The sequence below is a fragment of the Arvicanthis niloticus genome, chromosome 1 (genome assembly GCF_011762505.2).
Source record: "Arvicanthis niloticus isolate mArvNil1 chromosome 1, mArvNil1.pat.X, whole genome shotgun sequence".
NCBI classification, from domain to species: Eukaryota; Metazoa; Chordata; class Mammalia; order Rodentia; family Muridae; genus Arvicanthis; species Arvicanthis niloticus.
In genome coordinates this window covers 65,291,967-65,306,672 of record NC_047658.1, presented here as the reverse complement: position 1 = coordinate 65,306,672, position 14,706 = coordinate 65,291,967, and the positions used below count along the sequence as shown (strand labels likewise).

The following is a 14,706-nucleotide window of genomic DNA, read 5'->3' as shown; positions in this document are numbered from 1 at the left end:
CAGTATCTGCCTTGCTGGCTGAAGGTGGAGCTGGGATGCAGGGATGCTGAAGAGAAAGAAAGAATGAAAGGAAGAAAGAAAGAGAGACAGAGAAAGAAAAAGAAAAGGAAAAGAAAGGAAAGGAAGAGAAAGAATGATGGAAAGAAAGAAAAGGAGCAAAGCTTCCTGTGTAGATACTGACTGGCTACACATTAGACATGAAGAAATTAGGAAAACAAAGCAGTGAAGAGTCAGAATAATGCTGCAAATCAGTAGATTAGCCAACCATCTTTGGCTACTGTCGTTATTAACGTAGTTAGTCTGGCTCCAAACAGTCATCCTCTTCTTTAACCTCAAGTGCTTTGTGATACCGATGTTCTTCCCTGGTCAGATATTTCTTCTACAATTCTTTTCCATTATATCACCTAAATTTCCTCTTCAAGCCATGCATTTCCAGAGTTCTCAGAGCTAACATACAGATCCTCCCCACCCTGTGAGCTTTCCCTCTAACAGCTGATCCTGGCTAGGCTAATTTTTTTTGTCAGTTTAACACTAATTACAATCGTGTGTAAAGAGGAATCTCAACTGACAAATTGCCTCTATCAGATTTTCTGTAGTATTTTCTTAATGGATGACTGATGTGTGACAGCCCAGACCACTGAGGACAACTCTGCTCCTGGACTAATGGTCCTGAATGGAATAAGAAGGCAGGCTGAGCCTTCTTATTGAGCCTTCTTGTCATGGGGAACAAGCCAGTAAACTGTGTCCCTCCATGGAGTCTGCTTCAGTTTCTGTTTCTAGTTCCTACCCTGACTTCTCCCTGTGATGGAGTGTGTGACCTGAGGGTTGTAATCTGAAGTCAACCCTTTCCTCCCCAAATTGCTTTGGATCATGGTGTTTTGTCACAGCAATAGAAACTCGAACTAAGACGTCACCATTTTACTGGTAACAGAATTGAACTTGTACAGTGTACAAGTGTACATGTGGCGGTTCAATCTTTGAGCTCCGGAGGCAATTGGTGAGGACCTGGGGCATATTCCTTGGTTCCATCCTTACTTAGGCTCTAATACAGTTTGTTCTGGGTTCCTAAATCTTGGTACGGTCTTTACTATTGAATTTAGCACTTTGGTTATTTTAGGCTGTTCGTGAGCCTGTTTCCACTTGGTTATGAACATTCCTAGGTAACATTATTATGGCTCAGGTGAAGTTCACTATTCAATGCGATTTCTACGTCCCTTCCATATGTTATTCACACCGTGTTGCATACATTGTTGTTTACTTATTATTAAAAGGAATTGTCCAATTAAACTGCAAAATGTAAAAGGATGGGAAAAATTTTAATTCATCACATATTACGGTATGTTGGGTAAGACTGGGAAGGTGGTTATATGCCTCTCTGTGTTCCCATGGCTCTATTATGCCCTGACCACAGAGGCCTTTAATAAGTGTAGATTCATTAATATCCTAGTCTGTATGCTCATCTTTTGAACGTAACACTCCATGTACAGTGGATACTCAGTGTGCCTCATTGTGTATGCATTCCAGCCATTTTGATAGTCATTAAACTGTGTGTTTCAACATGAAGTTGAATGTCCTGAAGTATTATACAAAATGGATGTCACATCTTTTTCTGATGGAAAAGGAAATTCATTTAGGCAAAATGACCTCAAGTCTGATACTCAGTGTTCTAGCTTGACAACATCTGGGGATTTGGCTTGTTTTCCCCTCTTGACCCTTGTAGAATGCAAGACTAAGCACTTTAGTTTGCTTAAATGTGATTGGTATTAGGATTTAAACAAGAAACATACTTACTTTTTAATCTTTTGTGTCTGCGTGATGCTCATGCATACATGTGTGCATATACATGTGGACACGCATAGACCAAAGTACATGAAGGTTGGAGTTGGGATTCCTAGAGTCCTCATAAATGCCAGACAGGCATATTGGTCCATGTGCAACCCTAGTACTTGGAGAAGGAGACAGTGGATCCCTAAAACACACTGATTAGTTGAATCAAAGAGTTCTGGGTTCAAGTGAGATACTATGTATAGCAGAGTACACAAAGAAAACACATGGTGTCAACTTCCTACCTCAGTATGCATTTGCACACATGTACACTTGGACACACTCAGTTGCACCTACACATGGAGACATGCATACACATGCTTGCACACCACACATACATACTTATTTGAAAAAATGTTTTAAAATATTAAAACAGAAATTAGCTCAGTCGAAGGGCTGGACAATGACTATTGGTATCACTTGTGAAGCCGATTCTACAGCTAGTTCTGAGAACTGGGTTTCTTTACCATGCTTGCTATCATATCTGACTTACAATGTGTATTTACCAAATTGCATTTCTCCATGACTGCTCTCAAAAGAGCCCTATCAAAGCTAACACACCCAGTCAGTCTATTCTGTCAGAAGACAGAGGCAAGGGCATTCTGAATGTATCTGTTCTGTCCTCTCTTTTGGGAAAAATAAAAAGAAAAGAAAAACAAAGAAGCAAATGAAACAAAGCATTTAATAATTGAATAATGGAGAAGAATCCCGAATGGCCAGTGGTTGTCACATATGTTCCCGGTATAATTTTGGTTATGTGCTACCTGCAAGTGCAGATGGCCAGGTTAAAGAACCAAACTATCAAGCAGAACGTTCTGGTTCCCAGCTGTTCTATTCATGGGCATGTCAGGAAGGGGTGTTGAGTAGCATGTTTCATAATGAAGGTGGGAAAAGACCCCAGAACCAATTTGTCCCAGGTGGTCATGAAAATAAACTTTCCTGGCTCTTACGTCTCCCACCTCCCACTTCAACTGTGACATTAAAGATGATTCTCCGTTCACATGTGGCTGTTGTCAAAGAGTTTTTTTTTTTTTTTTTTTTTTACTAAACCTTCTCCTTGCAGAATGTATAGAACATCTGGAATTAAAGAGGTATTGTCTTTTAATCACAGCTCAGTCTTCTGCAGGGACACATGAGTAGTACCCAGCTGCCCAAGTTGACTTAGTTAAATAATGTAATCTATTTGTACACAAATATGGAATAAATGTCACTGCAGCTCCTTAGTGTGCAGTTATAATGAGTTATCCCTTTCTTGAGGTGATTAAGAGTGTTCTTGTTTTTTCAAAAGCATATCAAGCCTCCTGATTGCCAATGAGCCAGGGCTAACCTAAATTAGTCTCCCACAGCTGCTGACCTCTCCATGCACAACTGAGCCTTCCCTTCTGGGGATGTGAGTCTTCTTTAAGCCAGGGGTTTGAAGTAGGTTCTTCTCCCTCCCTTTGAAGTGTAATGTTCTGGTAAAAGCTCCCAGGACAGGGCCCACCCTCCTCAGAGCTTGTCAGCAAAAGTTGTTCAGAATCTTAGGCTGAACAAGACCTTAGAAATCACTTAGTTTAGAAGCTGGGGAAATGACTCAGTTTGTCAAGTGCTTGCTGTGTAAGCATTTATGCACCTAAGTTTGGATCTCCAACACCCAAGTGAAAAGCTTTGGGTAGCATTGCAAGCCTGTAGTCCCAGTGCTGGAGAAGCAGAGACAAGAGGATCTCTGGGTCTTCCTGGCCAGCTAGTGTACTCAAAGCAAGGAACTTAAGGTTCAGTGAGCAGCTAGCTCACTGGAAAATAAAGAAGAAGGTAATTGAGGAAGACACTTAAGGTTGATATCTAGCTTCTGCGTGCATCTTTACACAAGTGTACGTTCACACACGTACATAGAATGTTTCTAAAATTAGAAATAATATCATTTAAACATTATTTACAAATGAGGACTGAAATTCTAGACCCTAGCATGTAGCATGTAGGCCTTTTCTTTTTTTCTTGTACATACCCCGTGTTAGTACCTTTAGGACATTTAAGGAAAAAAATTCAAAAAAGCAGCTACTTGAAAATACATTTTTTACACAGTTATGGAGGTTGGGTAGCCGATAATAAAGGCACTAGTAGGTGGTCTGTTTCCTTGTGAATAGCATAATATTGTACCTATTTATGATGGCTGAGACTAATTGGCACTTCCAATGGCACTAACCATATTGATCTGTACTCTACTGTTAAGATAACACTACTCATCAATGCTACAAATTCTTAACTGCACTTATGTGTTTGAATTTCACTGTATAAATTTTGTATGGTCAAAGTAGGCAGACTGTATTATAACCCTCCCTGGATTTCAGATTCTAAAACTGAAAATAAAATGACTCAGTGAATGAAGCAATGTACTATGGGAGGGGAACCTGATCCATAATGCCAAGGCTGCAGATGCCAGTGAACTCTGCAGAACCCCAATTTCCATACCAGGAACATTTTAATTGTACATTTTTTTCCATGGTTATCTGTCTATTGCAGGTATATATTTTCTTAGAATATTTCTTTGAATATTGATGACTCTTTTTTAGTAAATAAATACAACTTCTTTTCTCAAAGAAAATTTCCCAAGGACATTTCTAGTTCCTTAATGACCAAATATTTAAAGACCTATGAACAGATGAAAGATAAGTTAAGAATGATTTTGTATATTTTCTTTTCTGAAAAGAGAAAGCACCCAAGAAAGAAAACATAGCTGAACCCACCAAGTCAACAAAATGAGGTTTCACTTTTTGCTAATAAATATCCATTTTCCTGTCTTGGTCAGATAACTGTGAAAGTAGTAGTTCCATCACCCCGTGCAAAAGCAATGCCTCTGCAGCTACTCCCAGCTTCCAGGAGAAAAAGTAATCATTGTGTGCTATTTGAATGTCTTCATAAATGCAATTTATAGCCATGATACTGATCTGTTCTGCACAGTCTTAAGAGATCAATAGTGCCATGTTCATTAGTCCTAAATTGAATAGCTCTCCAACTCTGGCTGAAGATGGTAACTGTTTTTAATGATGTTGTTTTGCCAGTTGGCATTGAAAGTGGATTTTGTGTCACTAGTAATTCCCTTAGTTATTGAGGGGCCTTTTCCCCCTCCATCCAATCATGAAGGTCAGGATGATGCTTTGCAATGTCAATATGGCTGAATCCCTGGACTCTTAGGATAGAGGGTATGACTAGTGGCTACTGGGGAAGAGCTCTTTTGATTCAAGCCCTATGATGTCAGGAAGTATTATGACATGATATATATAAATATATATATATATTTATTTCACCTGGATTCTAAGCCCAGAAATACTATTTTCTTATTGGGGGTTTAGAAGTTGCACAATGGGGTAGATTTATATTTTTGGTAGCTCTTAATAAATAAGACCTCTCACTTTTCAAACCTTCTGACTGATGATATAGAACTTGAGAGAAACCAGGGGTAAAAGGGAAGGAGAACTGGAAATAGTGAATGGTTGGATAGAGAGCATTCAGAGTTTTATTTATTCATTTATTCACCCACCAGTGCTTACAGAAAGTCAATTACATGCCAAGTGCTATATGCTAGGAGTCACATGTGACACACCATCAGTAAGATATGGCTGTAAATTTGTCATGAATTTCCATGCAGTGACTACCCCCTTCACCTGCCACATTCTTCCTGAGAGTACTCTCTGGCCGAATCCATCATTCAGTGATACTCTTTTGCAGAGATGTCCAGTGATAACCTCTCTGGGTCTTTAGGTCAGGATCCTATTTCTATGTGATGGTAAATGGTAATTGTCAACTTGACAAAATCTGAAAGAAGAGCCTCTGAGCACAGTCGTGGGTTATTGTCATTATAGACATTAAGAAAGGTGGAAATATCTGCCCACTGTGGCTCTCACCATTCTCTAGAGTATATAAGGAGAAAAGGAGAGATGAGTAACAACATTCATGCATTACTATCAGTTCTAGGATATGAATGTGATGCTCACCAAGCTCCTGCTACTTTAACTGCCCACCCTTGATTAACTGTGACGTTGAACTACAAACCCAAGCAAATCCTTACTCATAGACGTTGCTTTTGTCAGGAAAGCCTGTGATAGAAAAAAAAAAAAAAAAAAAAAAAGCTTAGGTGGTAGAGTCTTGAATTTGGATAAAATAGTTCAGATTCCTCATTTGTAAAAGTTATTTTTATGATGAAGATCAATTTAGTTAATATGTATAAGAAATCAGTGTAGTGTCTGATAGTATTCTGTGTCAATTAATATTAGATGGAGTAATGATGGTGATGATGAAGGATGAGGAGAAGAAAAGGGAAAGACATGGAAGAAGGAAGATTCCTTGATGTCTTCATTGCTCTCAATGGGTTATGCTGTTCTATTTCAGTACTTCTCAAAGCACAGGCTGTCCTCATCCATCTTCCTCTCGATCCCATTAAAGAGTTTACTTTCTAAATGAACAAAAACCTTCCAAATATATATTTGGCAACTAGGCTTTCAGAAAATTATACTGATACATTGATACATCTTTTAACCCTCATCAGAGAAGGTCCCTTTTGGATGCAAATGGTGATTAACACAGATGGACAAACTGGTCAAAGTGTAGAGAATAAGAAAGAGATTGCAGAATGCTCAGCCCTAAGTGTGCCATGTATGTCACCTGCACTTCAAGGCTTAGATATCATTATGGAAGCGAGGTTAAAAGATTATGAGAGGCATAGCTGATGGACATGTGAAAACAGTGCTATCCAGATATAGAAGGGCAGTTGCACATATGAACTCACTGTGGTCCTGAGGAGAGCTGTGTAAGCTCAAGCCATGTTGAACATGTGCCGGTGGAAGTGGAAGGGCACATAACTAATAACATATGGGCAGCACAAACTGTACTTAAAGGATACAAAGTTGGATGTGCAGGAAAGAAGTGGTAGACCTGGAAGAGTTGGGGGGGGGAAATATGAATTGTACAAAATGCTCAAAGAGCTAATAAATGAGAAAATAAATAATAAAAGAATGTTGAATAAAACATTGTCTTTTATCCACTAGGCACTGGACAACATGGATGATCTCATAGGTTGGTTGAAGTAAAGAGTGCCACTATAAACACGAGAATGCAGATATCTTTTTAATATGCTATTTTCCCTTCCTCTGGAGAGATAACCAGGGTAGCTCAGTGATAGGTAGATCTGTGTTTGGTGCTTCTGAAAAGCAGAATACAATTCTTGGTAATTTTCATATAAATTTTCATTCTCTCAGTATACAAAATATATATATTTCAGCCACAAAAGAGTAAGATTTTTGCCATTTGTGGTAAACTAGATGTTACCAGAGAACATGTTACATTAAAAAACTAGTTATTGAGAGATAAATATTGCATACTTTTATTCATATATGGATCTAAACAAATTTATCACAAAAAATAATATAGTAGTGTATGCTATAGCCCAGTAATGTTTGGGGAAGAGGAGATAAAGGAAGATTAGGTAAAATAAAACCAACCTGCCAGATTAGAGAAATCTACTCTACTGCTGTATGAAGCACAGTTGGATAGCTATAGCTAACAATAAATATATTTTATGAAGACCCAAAGGAAGGACTTTGTAGGCTCCATCCACAAAGAGATAAAAGGAGATTAAAAAGTAAATTGGTCTAACTTTATTTTATTGTACATGCATGTGTGCTGAATTCTGTACCTCACACATGCATGTAACTATGGTGTGCCAATTTAAAAGTACATAGAGATATTGGCTCAATCATGAAACACTTATCAGTAGAGATGTTTGTAAGAAATAGTGACTTTTGAAATGTTTATTAACAGAAAAATCATTCTTTTAGGAGGAAGTCAAATCCTTGAGAGATACTGAGAGGAAGACCCAGGAAACAAGGAAGGGGGCTCCTCTGCAGCGCCTGGCATTTGCTCAGCACTGTGCAATCAGAAGCAGTGTGGACTTTGTTGCTCTTGCACCAAGGCTGTAAAAGAGAACTTGTTATGGTGGGACTGTATAAAACAATAAACATTATAATTGTGACAATAAAACCTAATTTGATACCTTTGTTGTTGCTGTTGTTGTCTGGACTGTGACAAAGAAGTGCCTGGTTTTCTCTTTTACTTTGTACTTGATTTCCAGAAGGATTATTTACAGGATATTATTATGTTCCTTTTTTTAAAAAGAAGCTGTTTAATGATGTTGAGTCATGTCCTAAAGATCAGAGTCCTACAGCCAGGAAAGCGAAGTATTGATTTGGAAAAGAACTCATCCTCTTGACAAAACAGTCACCATATTTCTTTCTACCAGGCATCAGAACTCACTGGATCATATCACTGAATATGGAGTCAAAATCATTATGCAAGAGGCAGATTTGATTCATTGTATTGCTGAATTCCCTATTCTGTCAATCTTTGGGTTGAAGTCTCACTTAGAAGGAAAATTAATGAGATGGGGGTATTGAAGCAAACCTTAAAAAAAATGCAGTCCCTTCTAAAGACATAATCCAGGAACTAGACTTTCTTATATGCCTTAGGGGACAATATGCAAAGCAGACTCCATCATCAATGTCTTCTGGCCTCTAGCTACAGGGCATGACTGACCCATCCTCTGTTTTTTTGATGTGCTATGTTCCCTCCCGGGTGTTCAGTGAAAACTTTTTTCTGAAGCTATAGACAATTCTTGTGATATTCTGATGGCCAGTTTTTTTTTTTTTTTGTAACTTCTCTATTTTCTTTCCAATGCTTTTTGCTTTCATAAAACTCTTGTGCATTTAATCTGGCTTGGAAGACTCAGACAAATACAATGCAGACAAGATATGTCTCAAAAATTGCCTCCTAGTTCTGACAAGGAGTTTTATGAAATATAAGGAAGTAATTATAAAGTTTTAAAATGGACCACTTGGGGTCCATCGTGATGATTCGGTTATCTGACTTCAGATTCCCACACCTGTATTAGCAGCTGGGCATGGCAGCCTGGGTGTGTGTAAATCCACTGCTCAGAGAGCAGAGACAGAGGGTCCTGGAGCTTGCTTAACCAGCCAGTCTAGTGAAAACTGTGAGCCCTAGTTTCAAGGTGAGATGTTGGGTGAAAGAGTAAGGTGGAGTGTGATTGGGAATAACATTTGATATTGGTCTCTGGCTTCCACATGTATTCACATGATGGAAATACACACACACACACACACACACACACACATACACACACACAAATCATTTGAATAAAATACTTTTCAAAATGTGTAAAAATCTTCTACAACTTCCTCAGTTTTAGCTTTGCATAAGGCTTTGAAATTTTACTTCCACTGTGTCTTTGCAGCTCATCACCACCACCACCACCACCATCCAGATGAAGAATTTGAAATTTGGAAACTTACAAGGCTTCCATAAGCTCACACAGCAATGTGGTGGAGAGGCTCCAAACTCAGGCTCAGGGGCCTCAGTATTTTTATAGAGTGTAGTTTCTAAGCACGGAAGCCCAAGTGTCTACAGCATTAGTTTTTACTCATGTCAGGGTAAGAAGAACATTATGGTAAGAACAATGTGATCTGGGTCCACAGAAATGATTTCTGAGAAAAAAGACAGGTGCTCTGTGCAGGCTTGGAAGTATGTTCAATTGTGCTTGTTTGAATTAAACTCAAAGTCAGTAAACATGGAGAAGACTTATGATATTTGCCCAACGTGTAATAACCTAGGAGCTATGCAAATTGCAATGGATTTGTTAGGCTTTCCACTTTAAAATATCATGTTTGTTTTTTTTCTAAAGAAAAATAGATATGCAACATAATAAAAGAAGAATAAACATGAGACACTGGTAAATAGCAGAGACCAAGAGCAGGAGGCAGGATAAAGTGATGAGCCACAGACCTACTGTTCATACAGCACACTGTAGCCAGCTAAGCTCCTTTACACATGGCAGCCCAAATAATATTTACAATGGCCCTGAGAGGAAAGCATAACCAAGCTCCTTTTACAAATGAGAGAAAGAGGGTTTTCAAGGCAAAAGCACAACTCTTGCCCCAGAGAGGGTGAGGGATAGTTTATTTTGGAGCTGAGTCTGAGTGAGAACATATCTCAGGAACACAGATTTAGATGAGGCCACATTCCATGTCCCAACATGGTAATGAGTTGATGACCCTCTTGTCATAATGAAACAAAGAACGTCATAAATCAAGGCAGTTTTTAAATATAAATTCGTGGAAACTTCAGGTAGGCAGGTTGCAGCAAAGCAGGAACATCTACACTATAGATCTCTGATGCTATCTGATAACCTTTTAAGCCATTTGATTAGTGGAAACTAGTTATCTGAGAATTTAATACAATCCAAATGATTCTTGCCTACTAGTTACAAAAATGTTGAGTCAGACACAGGGTTGAAGTAATGACTATTAAGGGGTTAAAAATAAGATAAATTGTAATTAGGCTTTGGACCAACAACATTCCTACCTCTGCACAATCATTGATGTTTTCAGCAGTTAATCAACCTTGCAGAAGGCTAAGTGAAGTTATCGTTCTTTCCTGGAACTTTTGTTCATGGATCTTAGAGAAGAAAACAGAAACCTAGTTCTATGCATGGTTATTTATCTGAGCAGCAAGGACTTCCCAGTGTGACTGAGGAGGAATCGGGCTATCAGGTTGTACCTGTACTGCTAAGGGCCTAATGTGCAATCCATATGCTATTATTTTTCCAAGGAGATTTTCAGGTGTGAAAGTGACTTCAAGGAACACCTTTGTTTACTAGGTATAGAGATGCAAGGGCCAAGAAACACAGTCTTGGAGATGCTGATAGCACTCTTAGCATAGACCTGGGTATAGTGTCAACCACTCTCAGTGGCCCTTTTCCCAGAATAGATTAATAGTACAAAAGTGCATGGACAGGGTGTGAAGAACAGGTCAAGTGCCCTGCAGTGACTAGCTAACAAACCAGTATTTGATCGCATATGCCATCCTCCCACTGAGGATCTGAAGACATAACTGGGTCACTAGCTATGGTGGGAAGGATGCTCTATACGTACAAGTTTGGACACTAGCCAGAGAAATCTAGAGGTTTACTTTGACTGCAAATCTCCTTTCTCCTCCTGCAGACAATCAGAATCAGGTTTCTGAACTATTCCATATATTTCTGGAGATGGTGATTAAAAGATTTTGAGAGCCCTGGACTAGAAATAAGATTGCTTGCATCTTGGTGCCAGTGTTGTAATTAGTTATGCAACTTTGAGCAAATTATCACTGTTCTTTGATTCTTCAAAAAAGAGGGTAAGATTAGACATCATTGGATGAACATGTCAACCAGTTAGTAGAGAGGTGGTTAGCATCCACAAGGCCCACATTTTAGAAGTAGTATGGAGGTAGGAGGATAGGAAATCTCGGGTCATTCCCAGCTACATATACAGCTTGAGACCAGCTTGGGTCTGAAACAAAAACACTAAAAGAGACTAAATTAAAATGTTCAGAACTCAAATACCTTTGAAAAGCATATACTCAGTGTGGTTTGCATGGCAATGGTGAGGGAGAAGTGTCTGTGAACCAAGGCTAAGGCTTATATCTGTATCAGCTTAAATATAAAAGGTCACAATTCACTGGTGGAAAACGAGCGTGTCTTTAGAACAATGTTGATCTACAGATTACTATGTTTTAAATGTTCTCTCAAATAGACGTTTACTGCTCTAAACTTTGATTACACTAAAGGAGAAAATTAACAACATTGATCTTCTGAAAGAGAAAATTAGAAACTTTTCAGACACTTAGTATTGTATAGTATATATACACTGTCTTTATATTAAATGCTATTGTCTTACGAATTTCACTCATTACAGACACAATTGGGGCTAGAGTTCCATACTCAGAGAATGAGAATGATAGATAGTTCAGAAGTAATAATAAATCACAGTGGAGAGGGCTGCATTTCTAAGAATTTTAACAACTTCAGGAGAGCTGAACAGAAAAAGACAGACAGGGACAATCTAATGATCTAAGAGTATAGATTTATCATACAATCTATAGAGAATGAGTCAAAAGATACTAAAGACAGACTGGAACACAGATAAGAATTCCAGTGCCTGTCAGAAGTCAACAGAAAATCCAAGCAAAGTTTCCAAAACATTCCAAAATGGAATATACTGGATTTTATTTTCTAGAATTGACCCAGAAAACAGACCAAGATGTTTGTGTCTACATAGCAAGTTAGGAGTGGGCAAGCAATATAGCTTAAGCTCGGCTTTCCTCAAGAAGTATCAAGAAGTTAGCTCCCTGAGGAGGCCATCTACAGAAAGAAAATGGATGGTTGGAAGACCATTGAGCCATGACATTTGCTCAATGGGAGTTCTCTTAATGGATTGCATTACAGCCGTCCCTTGTTCTGAGAGAACATTGCATGTTGTCAGTAAACACTGATGGAGCCCTGCCATGTCAGTTGTTGAGCTCAGTGTTAATTGTAATAGGTGGATGTCATAACCAGGTGTGTTGAGATAAGCATATCACAGGGTGTGAGAGAAGGGTTTTCCCAGAGTGAAGAGAAGATGGGAAGGATGACAAGCAGAGGCTACCAAAAGGAACCAAGAGAAAGAATTAAGCTGCTGCAGAGACTGTGGGCCAGCTATGCTGAAGTGAGCTGCTGAGGGAACATCGAGTTGAGAAGCAAAGAACGAGCACAGATGAGAAGACATTATAAAACCACTCCAGGCTGAAGTGACTGAAGACAGTCACAGAGAACACAAAAGGAAGAGGACAAAAGACATGACACTACCTAAGACCCCAAGGGGAGGTTGCCCATCATTTTAAAGAAACTTGGACATTTTCTCCCTCTTCAGGTAATAATGTCATGAGAGACTCCATGCTTGCTGAAATCACAACTGTTTCTGAAACATAATGGGTACATGTTAAGTATGATTAGAAAGTCATTAATGCCTGTTCAAAATATGAGCACACAAAATAGCTTAAAGTTATACTGAGATACAAAGTGAATATCAAGCATCCCTGATTACAACTGCTCAAGGCTACCTTTGGGGATGGTACACACACCTCTTTATTTCTCTGTGCATCATAGTTTGAGCCTGGGGCAGAAGGAAATGGACCAGGGATACAGGAAACCGGTGGGAACACAGACTCCACTGCTTTTGCCACATGGTCTCGGGCCGGTCTTCCTAATTATCCACGTGGATGGAGATGATTGGAAGTAAGTTAGCCCTTAGTACCAGCTGCTCTCAAACAGCCTGCAGCCATAGCCCAAGTGGCAGTAAACAGTCTGTCAACCCGTTCTCTCTGTGGACACCTACCCTCCCTTAGATGCTAATGTGCTAGCCTGCAACAAATTGAACACACCTGGCTCCAAAATTGCTTCCTGAGCACAGTTAAAAGCCTGGCAGATTTTCCCGGAGGAGCAGCACATATGTCTTAGTTTTTGTTCCATCAATGAAGAGAATGGTTAACCAAAAATTAAAGAAATAAAATAAAAGAGGCCTGACAAATGCCCCTAAAGTATGTCTCATTAATCATGGGTCTCCTGAGCACATGTCTTTCTAAGAAATGGCAGGAATTAACTCCAGATAAGAGTGCCTCACAGCTAAGAACTGGAAACCTTAAGACTTATTAAAGGAAGAACCCACAGTCTATCAGTTTTTTTTTTTTTTTTTAAATGGGGCCCAGCTTGTATGTTTTTAAAAGAGCACACATACTCAGCTTTCTGATACTATGTTAGAGAGAACACTGAGATGTTAGTTAGTATTGTCATTGGAATAGTTTAATAAATTTTCTGGTTCAAATGATCTTGGGGAAACTATATTGGCAATTAGATTAAATATTAGTTAAATAAGCATAAACAAATGAAAAATAAGAAGCTTAGGGAGAAGACAAAGTACAAAGAATCTTTGTCCTGGCCTCTCCCCGACACATCAAGATTGGGAATCTGGATCCTGCCAGCTCTCCCTGTAGCATCCCTTTCACAAGAAAACCTGCCAATAAGCCAGCCTGATTGTTGGCCTTCCCCCATGAACTTGTGCATAGCAGCCTTTGTAGGAGCATATTCCATGCTTCACCCTAGACTGACCAAATTTCTTCTACATGTTATTTGAAACTCTGCTGCACCCATAATTATCAGACTATTTAGATCCTAATTACTTGGCTCTGTCCACTGCTAGCCTGGACATTCTTCAAGGGTAATGCCGATTTCTATTTGATTTCTGCTCGTCCACTGTCTATCTTCATGCTGAGCACATAGTAGGTTCTTGAACAGTACTTAAAAGACTCCTCAGTCTCATGGGTCTTTTACATTATTTTAACTGTGCAGCCCATAAAGCTTCATCAAGGTTTGCAAGATAAATATTCATGTTGTTTTGTATACCCTGACCTTTTCTGCAAATTTTACCCATCAATCAAGATCTAGCTCAATCCCAGCTTTCAGTGTCTTTTTTCTGCTCTGCAGTTTTTCCTGTCCTCTTTGGGAACGTACTTTCATAGCTCTTGCGTTATGCACTATGCCATCCAATTTATGCTTTCTATCCTTTTGCTTTTATATGTAGTGGCTGGGGAGGACTAGGAAAGAATTACACCTTTGAGGGGTAATTTAGATTTTTTTTCAGATTATTGAAAACTACATCATACTGTGTCTGTTTTTGTATTAGTTTGTCAAACAAAATCAATGGGCTAGTCGTAGCATGGATAGATCCCCTGGAAAATTATTTTCTTCATTTTTAGGGTTGGAAGTTCAACATTGGGGTGTCAGCAGCTCTCCTTTCTCTGAGACCTTTCTCCATGGTTCCCTCTTAGCCATTTCTGACAGTGTGTTCACATGGCTCTCCCTCTGAACATATCCATCCTTGTATCTCTGTAGGCTTAGAGTTTTCAAAACCTACTTTAATAAGGGTTTTTAAATGCTTTAACTTCTCTTCTACCTGACTACCCATTAGGCGTAGTGGAAAGGAAATT

The 14,706-nt window shown here is 39.0% G+C and overlaps 1 protein-coding gene across 1 annotated transcript in view; it reads right to left on the bottom strand.

Moving 5' to 3' along the window:
• The window catches only part of Tenm4 (teneurin transmembrane protein 4), a 1,520,543-nt gene that overhangs the window by 1,116,926 nt on the left and 388,911 nt on the right, over positions 1-14,706 (bottom strand). The window lies entirely within an intron of this gene.